Source organism: Octopus bimaculoides, chromosome 1, assembly GCF_046866305.1.
Source record: "Octopus bimaculoides isolate indiv1 chromosome 1, ASM4686630v1, whole genome shotgun sequence".
Taxonomy (NCBI): domain Eukaryota; kingdom Metazoa; phylum Mollusca; class Cephalopoda; order Octopoda; family Octopodidae; genus Octopus; species Octopus bimaculoides.
This window is the reverse complement of record NC_142928.1, coordinates 184,710,578-184,723,522: the sequence shown is the minus strand read 5'-3', so window position 1 is coordinate 184,723,522 and position 12,945 is coordinate 184,710,578. Positions and strand designations below refer to the sequence as shown.

General features: G+C 39.8%; 1 non-coding gene across 1 annotated transcript; it reads right to left on the bottom strand.

Annotated features, from left to right (window-relative positions):
- Window positions 1-11,131: 11,131 nt before the first annotated feature.
- On the bottom strand, window positions 11,132-11,203 carry Trnac-gca (transfer RNA cysteine (anticodon GCA)). The gene has a single exon. It is a non-coding gene; the product is annotated as a tRNA-Cys (tRNA).
- Window positions 11,204-12,945: the final 1,742 nt, after the last annotated feature.

Genomic DNA, 12,945 nt, shown 5'->3' with positions numbered 1-12,945 from the left:
TTCACAACAACCAAATGGTGTGTGGGCTTGACAACAGCATCAAAAATTTCATTCCATACAATATAGATTGTAAAGATTAACACTTCCTTCTCCTTCCTTCTCCAAGCTTAGATTCGAAACTGAATCTAAGGATTCTGGGTCGTCCAAACCACCACGATCAACAGGCGCGAAAAAAAAAGGCTTTCTTTGCCCTGTCAAAAAAAAGTGATAAATCACCTCCCTTTGACCTACGACCTCAGCCGTGTCAGGCGAAGTTCAAATGGACAGGAGCTGACTTATTTAGACACAATCTCTGCTGCAGTATGCCTGTCCTTTTAGTTGCCACAGCGGTTATAAAATACCGCGGTCAACAGAGAGACAGACAGAAAGGCCCAGGAGGCAGACAAGAAAGGCCTGCGACGCTGACAGAAGGTTTTGGCAGACTGCAGAGACCGTGAGAAATGTTCGAACAAAGTTTCACGGTAGACTACTTTCTCAGTTGAACTACACACGCATACGCATACACACACAAAACATATTCAGTTCTAACATATCACCTCCACGGATGTACCGTTTCTATTTCTAGCAACTCGTAGCAGTTGTCAACATTTTGCATGTAGTGAAGAATTATGTGTACCAACGACAAATTAAGTCGTCCAGTGAATAAATTATTTTAACTATGAATCGATGTCATTCATTTGTTTACTTCAAAAGCATCCACATTCCTATCGCATCTGTTCACCGTAACACATACTGATACACCTTTAACCACAAAAAGATAATTTTAACACGACAATTTTAACACGAAATAACTTTAAACTTTAAACTTTAAACTTTTCTCAATAACACTAAGAGTAAAAGATGTTTTATATGATACATTCTACCAGTGTTCCAAGTTTGAAAGTGTTTCGTTAAGAAAACAAGTGGTGTCCGCCAAATCAGAAAGATCCGATATCAAATTACCAGTAATCTATATATATAAAAATGAGAATGTGTGTCTGTCTGTCTGTGTGAATCCCTAAAACTCGAGAACTACGCAACCAATTTCATTCAAATTTTACAGATGCCTTACTTAGGGTTCCAGTTGTGTTTTAGTCAAAAAAAATTATTAACTTCTTGCGGAGTTCGAGCCCACGGCAACATAATATCTCCTCCACTATTTTAAGTATTACGTGTCAAAAGTGAAACAAAAACACTCATGTCAAATACTTTCACTTTAAAAATGAAACTATTCTACTAACTGAAACAATCACATTTCGATACTGTAATGACAGATACTTTCAGAGAGAAAGAGAGAAAGAGAGAGAGAGAGATGTATATGTATACATATAGATGTATATGTACACGTTATTCCACTAACTGAAACAATCACATTTCGATACTGTAATGACAGATACTTTCAGAGAGAGAGAGAAAGAGAGAAAGAGAGAGAAAGAGATGTATATGTATACATATAGATGTATATGTACACGTATATGCATATATATATATATATATAGATATAGATCTATATGCATACATGTATATGTATACAGATGTGTAGATGTATATATATATATATAGATGTACATGTAATATGTACACATATATACATATATATACATGCATACAGATATCTATACATATATACACCCATCACACACAAACACATGCACACAAACACACACATTAGTCATTTGTTTTCTTATCCAAAACTACGTCAAAAGTACTGAACGGATCTTTATGAAATTTGGAAATTATATTCTATGTATAACTCCCATGAAAATTCATATATTTTTGATGTTGATGAAATTTTAACCCGAACATAACAGATGAGCATTATTTGTAATTCAACGGTACAACAGTGTAAGACTACCCTTTCAGATATACTTACATTGTGATTTCTGCAATGTGGTGCATAAATTGTCAAGTAAATGAGACGCATCTTTGCCTCCACTGATTCACTTGCAAAGTGTTGAGTAAAATTATTTCGTTGCAGACCTCCTTTGGGTCTTTTTATTATCACTACGACACACATAGTCCCCAGTTGGTAACATTGATTTCAAGGCCCTCCTGGATGAGAGACTGGCATTCCACTTAATGCCTATGTTCCATGCTGGCATGGATTGGAGAGTTATTAATGTAGAAATATGGTATCGTAGCTACTAACAGTTGAGGGTTGCGTAGTCTAGACGGCGTTTTTAGATTTCATTATTCTCTTTAACCCGAGCAAAGCCGGGTATTTCTGCTAGTAAATACTAAATATGCAAATTGGTTTATCTAGTTTACTTTCCTAAAATTAGTGGATTTAGGATTAGTGTTAATCGATAGTTAAAGAAGATTCCATCGAGAGTCAAAAGATACATACAACTGTTCCTTCCTTTTTCTGTCGAAGAACATATGGTATTAGAGAGTATCATTTATAATCGTTATAGATAGTAAGAAGTTTGCCTCCCAGTCACACGGTTCCGTGTTCAGTCCCACTGCGAGACACCTTGGGTAAGTACCTTCTACTGAAGCCTCGGGCCGACCAAAGCTTTGTGAGTGAATTTGGTAATCGGACACGGAAAGAAACTCATTGAGTGTGTGTGTATGTGTGGACATCACCACAGCTAGACAACCGGTATTGGTGTGTCTACGTCCTCAGACTAGCGGCTCGACAAAAGAACACCGATAGAATAAGCACCAGGCTTAAAAAGGAGAAAAAGTAAGTACTAGGGTCGATTGTTTCAACTAAGAGTCTTTAAGGCGATGCCCCAGCATGGCCACAGACTGAAACAAGTGAAAGATATATATTTGTTCGGTGTTCCTTTAAAGTGCGTTCTATCTGGTCATTTACACTTTCGCGCGCAATCTAACTCTGATTCCTAACCCAGATCTGATCATTTGACAGTGTTAACTACGGATACTGCGGTAGACTGCACACTAGAGAAGCACCGTTTTTTCTACAGTACATTACAAGCTTGTTTGCTAAGCTACGCTGGGGAAACGTTTATAGAATTGATTTGCTTCTGGTAGGAGGTTGCATAGACACGACTAATAATAACTAATCAGCGAAGTTCGTCAATCCTCTGGCAGAAACGTTAGCACGACGGACGAAATGCTTTGCGATATTTCGTCTGTCTTTATGTTCTGAGTTCAAATTCCGCCGAGGTCGACTTTGCCTTTTATCCTTTCGGAGTCGATAAATTAAGTACCAGTTGCGTACTGGGTCGATCTAATCGACTGGCCCCCTCCCCCCAAATTTCGGGCCTTGTGCCTAGAGGAGAAAAAAGAAGAAAGAATCCTCTTAAATATATAATATAAAACCTTGACTTCAATCCTTAGTTATTTCGGAAGCAGGCAAACGTAAATCACAAAATATATAACTATGCAGCACACATTCCCTAAAATTACTGGCCTTTCGTCAAAAATTTGAAACCATTATTATTATTATTATTATCATCATCATCATCATTATTAGGGCGGCGAGCCGACAGAATCGTTGGCATGCCGGGCAAAGTGCTAAGCGGTATTTCGTCTGTCTTCGTGTTCTGAGTTCAAATGCCGACGGAGTCGAATTTGCCTTTCATCCTTTCGTGGGGGTCGATAAATTAGTACCAGCTACGCACTGGGGTCGATGTAATCGAACTGGTCCCTCCCTTAAAATTTCAGGCCTTGTGCTTTTAGTAGAAAGGATTATTATCATTATCACTAAGGCAGCGAGCTAGCAGAACCGTTAGCACGCTGGACGAAATGCTTAGCGGTATTTCGCCCATCGCTACGTTGTGAGTTTAAATTCTACCGAGATCGACTTTACCTTTCATCCTTTAGGGGGTCGATAAAATAAGGACCAGTTGAACTCCGAGGTCGATGTAATCGACTCATACCCTCCCCCAATATTGCTGCCCTTGTGGCAAAATTTGAAGCCGTTATTATTACTATCCCTTTAATACAATTTATTATGGTTCTACTTTTAGGTGTGTAAAGGTGGCAGAGATGGTAGCTTTCTGAGCAATAATTAATGACTGATATCAAATCCTGCCATTCAGCTTCGACATTGCTTTTTATCCCACCATGGGTCTGCAGGAAATATTTACTATACTCATTTCAATAGACTACAGCTTCTCCAACACATCATTTCCTTCTCGGAACATTGCATATATATTCCCCACCTAGACTGGATGCCGGTCCGTCGCAGGGATGCTAGTTTTTGCCAGCTGAGTGGACTGGAGCAACGTGAAATGAAGTGTTTTGCTCAAGAACAAAACGCGTCGCCTGGTCCAGGAATCGAAACCACAATCTTACGATCATGAGTTCAACACCCTTACCACTCCAAAGCCGAAGTAGCGTAATGGACAAAGATGACATCAACTGCGGGACTTTTCGTTGAGTGTATATGAAAGCAAATCGGGGAATTGACTGAGTCGTTAGGATGTCGGCTTAACTGTCAGCCAATGATATTTCATCTACGATCTTTCGATCGTACGATCTGGAGTGGAAATTTCCGAATAATTCCCGCCAAAACTTGGCTATAAATCGAGATGCGTATCAGTCAAAGAGGAGAGGCATCAGAGGTCCCTGGAAAGACAGGTGACTTGATTGTTATTCGACCCTGGGTTAAAATGAATCGTTTGTTCATCATGTGTGTGTGTGTGCGCGCACGCGCGCACACACACACACACACACATATATATATACAGTGACCCGCAAAAGTTTACAACACACAGTCAAAAGTCCGATTTACATATATTGAACTAACGCAGGTTAATGAAATCTCCATCATTGATGAAGCTTTTCGTCATAAATTCAATGTAACAATCAGAATTACATAATAATGAACGCAAAAAATTTATATGGAAAAATGTTGAAATTGAAAATGCAAACGTTTACAACACGTCTATACAATCAAATCAACATTTAGTTGCATAACCCTTGTTGATGATGAGAGTTTGCAGGCGCTTTGAATAGTCTCCTAAATACTTTTTACACGCGGTGGGGCTTATTTTTCTCTATTCTTCTACACAAATTCTTTTCAATTCTTGTAAGTTACACGGGTTTCTTTTTTGAACTCTGATTTTTAATTCTTTCCACAAATTTTTGATTGGATTAAGGTTAGGAGATTGACTAGGCCTTTCCAGAACATTAATCCCATTTGTTTTCAGCTAATTCTTGGTCAGCTTTGCTGTGTGCTTTGAATTGTTATCTTGTTGAAAGACCTATCCTTGTTCCATGTTTTGGGAGCGAGCGCTAGGTATTAATCATCTCTAAAATCCCCCCGTATTTTCCGCCATCCATTGTTTCTTCGATTACTTCTATTCTTTCAACACCTGATAAGCAAAAACAAGCCCATACCATTACTGATCCGCCTCTGAATTTGACTGTAGAGGTAGTATTCTTTTGGCGCGTATTCTGTGCCGTTCTTTCTCCATACCTTGCCGATCGAATTTCTGCCGAAAAGTTCAATCTTAATTTTCGCAGACCAAACTGCGATTTTCCAATATGTTGCCGGTTTATTTAGATGTTTTTTTCTATTCTTTTCTTTCTTTCTTTTTTTTTTTTTTGGCAAAGGCCAAATGACCTTAAAATGACGTTTCTTAAGCAATAGGGTCTTTCTTGGAGAACGAGAAAAGAGATTATAATGACGAAGTGATCTACTAATTGTATCCTTGCTCACATGTACTTCACATGCTTCCAGGTCTTTCTGCAGCTCCTTGAGGGTAGTTTGCGCTCTATTACTAGCTGTTCTTGCAAGTTTTCTTGTTGTACGCTCTGCTAACTTACGTGCCCGACCGGAGCGGACAAGAGGGGGAATGGAATTGCGAGATTTCCAGATACGTATTATCGTACCGACTAAACTCAGGGGTACATTAAGCTGTGCAGAGATCTTTCTGGACCCATGCCACTCTTATGAAGGTCAACAATACGCACACGGAGATCTTGACTAGTTTGTTCATTTTTACCCATGATGATGATGTTTACTCTGCGGTGATATTGTCAGAACTAATGCAATGGCTATAAATGCTCCCCAGCGAAACTTCCCGAATCTTCTAGAACACTGTAAATATTCTGTGAAAGAATTCAATTGAGTTAAATGTATTGTAAACTTTTGTGCACGCGCGCACACACATACATACATATTATATATATATATTTTTTATTTATGCGCCATTTTAAACCCTAGCCAGGCTCATGGGCCCGGTTTCCCGGTTTCTATGGCGTATGTGTTCCCTCCAGCTGGACGGGACGCCAGTCCATCGCAGCGTTACTCAAGAAACAGGAAGAAAGAGTGAGAGAAAGTTTATTCCCTTCTGTTGAAGAGCGTAGCCTCAAAACGTAAAAGACTTTCTCACTTTCCCGAACGTCAAACTAATGCACACGCTTGTCGTTCATACACTTGCCTTAGTCTTTTGTTTTTCTGTAAATTTCAAGTATACACATACATACATACATACATACATACATACATACATACATACATACATACATATATATATATATAGGTGCATATCTGGGTACAGGACATTGCAAACAAACGTAGACGAGAACACACGAGCCACATAGAGAACATCTCCTTCATCAGCCACCCACGTTTTAACACCGGCGTTTCGACGAGCTTGGGCAGGACGCATCGCTAAAACGGCTCGTCCCATGGATCGCAGATTAAATTTGTATACGCAAATTAAATCTAGCCATGGAGGAATGTAGTGGCGGACAAAAAACAAGACAGGAAAACAAACAGAAAAGGCTTTACGGCCAGACGAGAAAAATTATGTGTGTAAGAACGCGATGAGGCACGGACCCGAGAGGGACAAAGTGGTGCGTGCGTTGCTTGGCGAAAGCCAAGGAAGGAAAGGATTATTGACCGGAAGCATGTGACCATGCCGGTGTAAAGGGAAGAGAGAGAAACAGAGGGAGGAAGTAGAAGATTAGGTGAGTAACGAGAGGAAAAGAGAAAGAGAGGAAAAACGAGGGGGGATAAGAGATTCGTAGTAGTAACAGATATATATATATATAATGATTGCGAAAACTAATTTCTGTATGTCAGTTAGTCAGTTTGGTGACAACTCTTGAGTTGAGATAGAGCTAGCATCAGTTAGTGAACCGACCACTAGAATCATGGCAGCAGGCAGACAAACGGCCAGAGGGAAAAAGAAAGACAACATCGCACATTCTGTCACTATCACTAGCTGTAATTCTGTTCTCTTACATCATTCTGTCTCTCTGTAATTACTACTAAACCAATGAGACCGGAACACAAACACAAACTATGCAAGGAAAGTTTACATCTAACTTTACTCCGCAGGCTCTAGGATTTTATCACCTGCCCGTCGAGGCAAGGTATATACGATATAACGGGTAAAAATAGATATTCCCTTAAAACTTCATGCATTGTTCATTTTTCATATCCTACAACATGCCGTTATAAATTAATTCCAACCCTTACACGCACGCACGCACACACACACACACACACACACACACACACACACACACACACACATGTGTGTGTGTGTGTCACAAAGACTGTAATCCTTTTACTCTGAATCTGATAATTATACTGTGTCAAAAAAAAAAAAAAGAAAGAAAAAAGAAATAGAAAAATGAGAGCAAATTAGTTTTACTCCTCGATTAAAAGTCTGGTATCGATGGCACAATCCAAGAACTACTGCCAAAATATATGAAGCTATTTTTGGATTTCCTTCTGTATGTGTTAGAAGACGAATATTTCGGAGAGAAGTCTTGGAATCTTGGTCGATTTTCTAGTGTGGTTGCTGCACTCAACCACCCAGTTTTATTTATTTATTTATTTTATTTATATATATATTTATTTATTTATCTATTTCAAAAATGATGTACTTTATACTTCAATAAAAAGTTAGTTTACAAAGGTTAGTTTACAAAGATACTGGTAAAGGTTTCACATTGTGGCACAAGGCCAGCAATTTCGTGTGAGGGGAGGGGGTAAGTCAATTACATTGACACCGATACTCGACTGGTACTTAATTTCATCGACCGCGAATGGATGAAAGGCAGAGTCGTCTTCGGCGGAATTTGAACTCAGTATGTAAAGACGGACGAAATGCCGGTAAGCATTTTGCCCTGCGTACTAGCAGTACGTCCACCTCATCGCATAACAAAGATACTGATATGGAATAGAAAAATTCCGCCGAGGTCGACTTTGTCTTTCATACTTTCAGGATTGGTAAAATAAATACCAGTTGAGTACTGAGGTCGATGTAATCGACTTTCCCTCCCCCCTTGTGCCAAAAATTTCTATTCTAAAAGAGGACTTCTCATTCTGCATTTATTTATAGTTGTTGACCTTATGCAATTTTGAGGTATCACTGCCTTGGCCGCTGCTTTTGTCGTTGTAGTCGTCGTCGTAACGAGCTTTTTGCTCTAAAGCGCTTTTTGATTTTTCGGTTGCCATATTTATATCATCTTGGCTTCGTTTATAATTGTAATGCAAACGAATAACTTGGTGGATGTTTTCCAAGCTTAATACAACTTGAACTATAATTACAGTCAAGTTTCACGTCATCTTTAGTTTTATACTATTCCAACGTATTCTGTGTCACATAATATCATGTCGCTGTATGAGCATTGCTTTCTGCTATGGTCGCCCTGACCATTTCTGCTAGTAAGTAAAGAACCCTCTTCCCACACATTAATTTACAGTAATCAGAGGCGTATCCTCGTTCTAAAGTTATGGGAAGCGAACACAAAAAAAGGCGCCATGACACATCCCAAACACTTAAACTCATTTCTCTTATATTACGCGAAATATTCTATTAGTTATAACTTATGTAATTGTATTCTACATACATTACTTTCATACAATTACTGATATGAGTAAGTAAAGAGTTAAAAATTTGTTGAAAAGGCGCCAATTTTGAAAACTGTGCCCGTGGGTGGGGAAGTAGCTCCTCTTGCTCCCCTATTACCTACACCGCTGCTAGTAGTATTACATTCTTCTTGCTAAGGAAAGAATAATCTCTAGTACTGTCGAACAACATTTTACCTGTATATACAGGATCCTCGAGTATTTATTGACAGCTAGTTACAGCATTCATAGATGAGAATTGAGTCCCTAGACCCGTAAGGCCCTCGGGCAACTGACTGGTGAATCCAAAGCTTAAGACAGCACAACTCTCAGGTATTGATAACACCTACTAAAGGTGCCGAAAGGACTCGTTTCGAGTTTCTCATCTATATCGGTTGTTAGGGTTTGGTAAACGAGCAGTTCTTCATAATCGCTGCGATTTAATCTTCCACACTATGGCATGTTATTTTCTTTATCATCAGGCTCGGGTGCTACTAGGTTTGTTTTATTTTGTACCACATTAGGAGACGTGGGTGTTGCCTAGGCTTCGAGACAAGGCGTCAAATCATGGACAGAAACAATGGATTCTCGTCCATCTCGGTACCTGATATTTGCAGAAGTTGAATCCCGTTGGAGTTCAACATGCCCTACAAATGCTTCAGTCTCACTACTCCTCACGAATTTTCTTAGGAAGAGCCGCTCAATATGAGGATGTTCTCTTTTCAATTATGCCTTCTGTGAGTAAATGACAAACTTTCACTGGCAATCCTGAGCATCTTTGCTAAAGAGTTTTAATTTGGCACGAATCAAAGCGTGAAGATAAGTTTGGAAAAAAAGAAGTCTTCTAATTTTTCCTATGGCTAATGTACAGAAATTTTGAGTATCTTCTAGAGTTAATTTAGAGTTCTTTCCGTATTCAAATTTCACTCTGGAATGTTGCTGAAATTTTTGACCAAGTATCAGGTCCGAACACAGGTTTTTCAACCGTGTGGTAACGTATGTCTAATGGTTAAGGTCAAAGGTTATGTCTACAGTAACATAGTTCTTGGAGCTATTAGTTAATATTTTCTGAACCTTAGTGATATATTAAATGTGTGGAAGAACCTTTAATTTTCGTTCCCACACAGCTTTCTCTCCAAGGTAACTATCATTGTAGAAATTCAAGAGGGTACATAACCTTTTCTATTTACAATCAAAGACGCTACAGCTTGAAACGAGTCCTTTCGGCACCTTTAGTAGGTGTGATCAATACCTGAAAGTTGTGCTGTCTTAAGCCTGGGACTCACCAGTCAGTTGCCCGAGGGCCTTACGGGTTTAAAGTACGCAACTGGTATTTAATTTATCGACTCCGAGAGGATGAAAGGCAAAATCAACCTCGGCGACATTTGGACTCAGAACGTAACGGCAGACGAAATATCGCAAAGCACTTCGTCCAGCGTGTTAACGTTTCTTATTTCTTTACTGCCCACAAGGGGCTAAACATAGAGGGGACAAAGAAGGACAGACAAAGGGTTTAAGTCGATTATATCGACTCCAGTGCGTAACTGGTACTTAATTTATCGACCCCGAAAGGATGAAAGGCAAAGTCGACCTCGGCGGAATTTGAACTCAGAACATAGCGGCAGACGAAATACCGCTAAGCATTTCACCCGGTGTGCTAACGATTCTGCCAGCTTGCAGTCTTAAGGATAAAAGATATCGCAGACAGCGAAGGAAAGAGATGAAAGAATAAAAAAAGAGAGGAGATGCGGTTTGGGAAGGGTTAATGAAAAGAGAAGCGCCATCTGATGTGTGTGAGGGGGAAACTTGTGAATGAAAAGAGAGCGAGAGAAGGTTGGACTGAGGTGAATGTGTTTACAACAATAGTTAACTTTTTAGCCACACGGCCAAACCTGCGCCCGGAAAAAGCAAAAAGCAAAAAGTAATGTACTGACAATATATATTTCTGATTCTGCAGTGAACAATATGGAACGCCACAGAACAAGATGTAAAGATCACCATTCTCGAATAAACCCCATTCTCCTCCCTATCACCAATAATTGAAAGGCTGAAATGTCAGAACGTCTTCCTCTGGAATATATGGTCTTCGTGCTAGAGAAAAATAAGTCAAATGCTTGTTTCTATTAAAAGAGCAAACAAACAAGTGGTGTTCATGTTAGTGTACGACAATTGGCTTAAACATGACAGCAACGAGACGAAACACTACGTACTGCAATTAAACTACACAAAGGGAGACATTCAGAAACGGTGTATAAACCATCGATATCAGACGCCATAGATTTAACCTAATTTTGGCAAACGACGAAAATGCCGTGGTTAAAAAATAGTCGGGGAGAAATTCCCAAAAAACGAAATAAAAGATAAGATAGGGGACACCCGGGATTGAACCGGGGACCTCTCGATCTGCAGTCGAATGCTCTACCACTGAGCTATATCCCCAACGGCAAATGCATTTGACAAATAATGTATAATATAGATGTAGTTTCTGAGTTACCTCCCTTCAATCGCTTCGCATTTTCCTGTTAGTTACTTTGAATTTCTATCTATCTATCTATCTATCTATCTATCTATCTATCTATCTATCTATCTATCTATCTATCTATCTATCTGTCTGTCTATCTATCTATCTGTCTGTCTGTCTGTCTGTCTGTATTTAGAGATGTATGCATATACGTGTGTCTAAGTGTGCGTGCGGATGTGTATATAATGTCCACTCCCGTTAATATTTTGCTTCTTGGAAACTATTTCGTTCACATTTTCCTTTTAAAGGCTTGTGATAGCATAAGAAAAATATTAAGAAAACCTCAATCACCGATTTTCATTGTGTGTGTGTGTGTGTGTGTGTGTGTGTGTGTGTGTGTGTGTGTATGTGTGTGTGCGTGCGTGTGCGTGCGTGTGTGTGTGTATGAACGTGTGTGTATGTGTGTGTGTATATGTGTGTGCGTGTGTGTATGTTTGCCCCATCCCACCGCTTGACAAGCAATGTTGGTTTGCTTACGTTCCCGTGACCTAGCGGCTTGCTAAAAGGCATCGATAGAACAAGCACCAAACTTTAGAAAAATAAGTACCAGGGTCGATGTGAGCAAAGATCTGAAATTGTTGGATTTTCTCCTTTTTAACAGGGATCTTTCAAATTGCTTTTCACCATTGTCCCCGCTAGCATTGCTTGACAACCGATGCTGGTGTGTTTACGTCCCCGTCACCTAGCGGTTCGGCAAAAGAAACCGATAGAATAAGTAATAGGCTTCCAAAGAATAGGTCCTGGGATCGATTTGCTCGTTTAAAGGTGGTGCTTCAGCATGGCCGCAGTCAAACGACTGAAACAAGTAAAAGAGTAAAGAGTAAAAGAGTATACACTTCAAAGTGAGTTGGGGGGGGGGGGGAGTGGAGAGCTTTTCATGATAACTTTTTGAAAATTCGTGGAAGCGCAATGGCTCAGTGGTTCGGGCAGCGGACTCGCTGTCGGAGGATCGCGGTTTCGATTCCCAGACCAGGCATTGTGTGTTTATTGAGCGAAAACACCTAAAAGCTCCTCGAGGCTCCGGCAGGGGATGCTGGCGACCCATGTTGTATTCTTTCACCCCAACTTTCTCTCATTCTTTCTTCCTGTTTGTTGAGTAAAACTGTGATGGACTGGCGTCTCGTCCAGCTGGGTGGTGGGCACATACGCCATAGAAACCGGGAAACCGGGCCAATGAGTCTGGCTAGGCTTTGAAAGGGCGCATAAATAAATAAATTTTGAAAATTCAGAAAATTAAACGTAATATTTTTTCAAAACACACGCGCACACACACACACACACACACACACACACACACACACACACACACACACACACACACACACACGCACACACACACACAACCAATTTAAAAACAATAGTGAACCCATATTCACCCCGTTTTTATGAATTTCTTTTCAACACTATCACAAAATGATACATGTCAGGTCAGAGTAGTAAAGCGTACCGTTTTTTTTTTCGCAAACTTTATTATCTCCGCCTTAGCGAAGGCAAAGGTATTGTTTTCAGTTGTGTTTGTTTGTTTGACTGTGGACAAGATATCTCAAGAACTGCTGGATGGATTCGGATGAAACTTTAAGGGATGTTTGGCCTCGTGACTGACACGAACTGATTAGATTTTCGGACTGATCCAGTACTGGACTACGATTCTGGATTATTT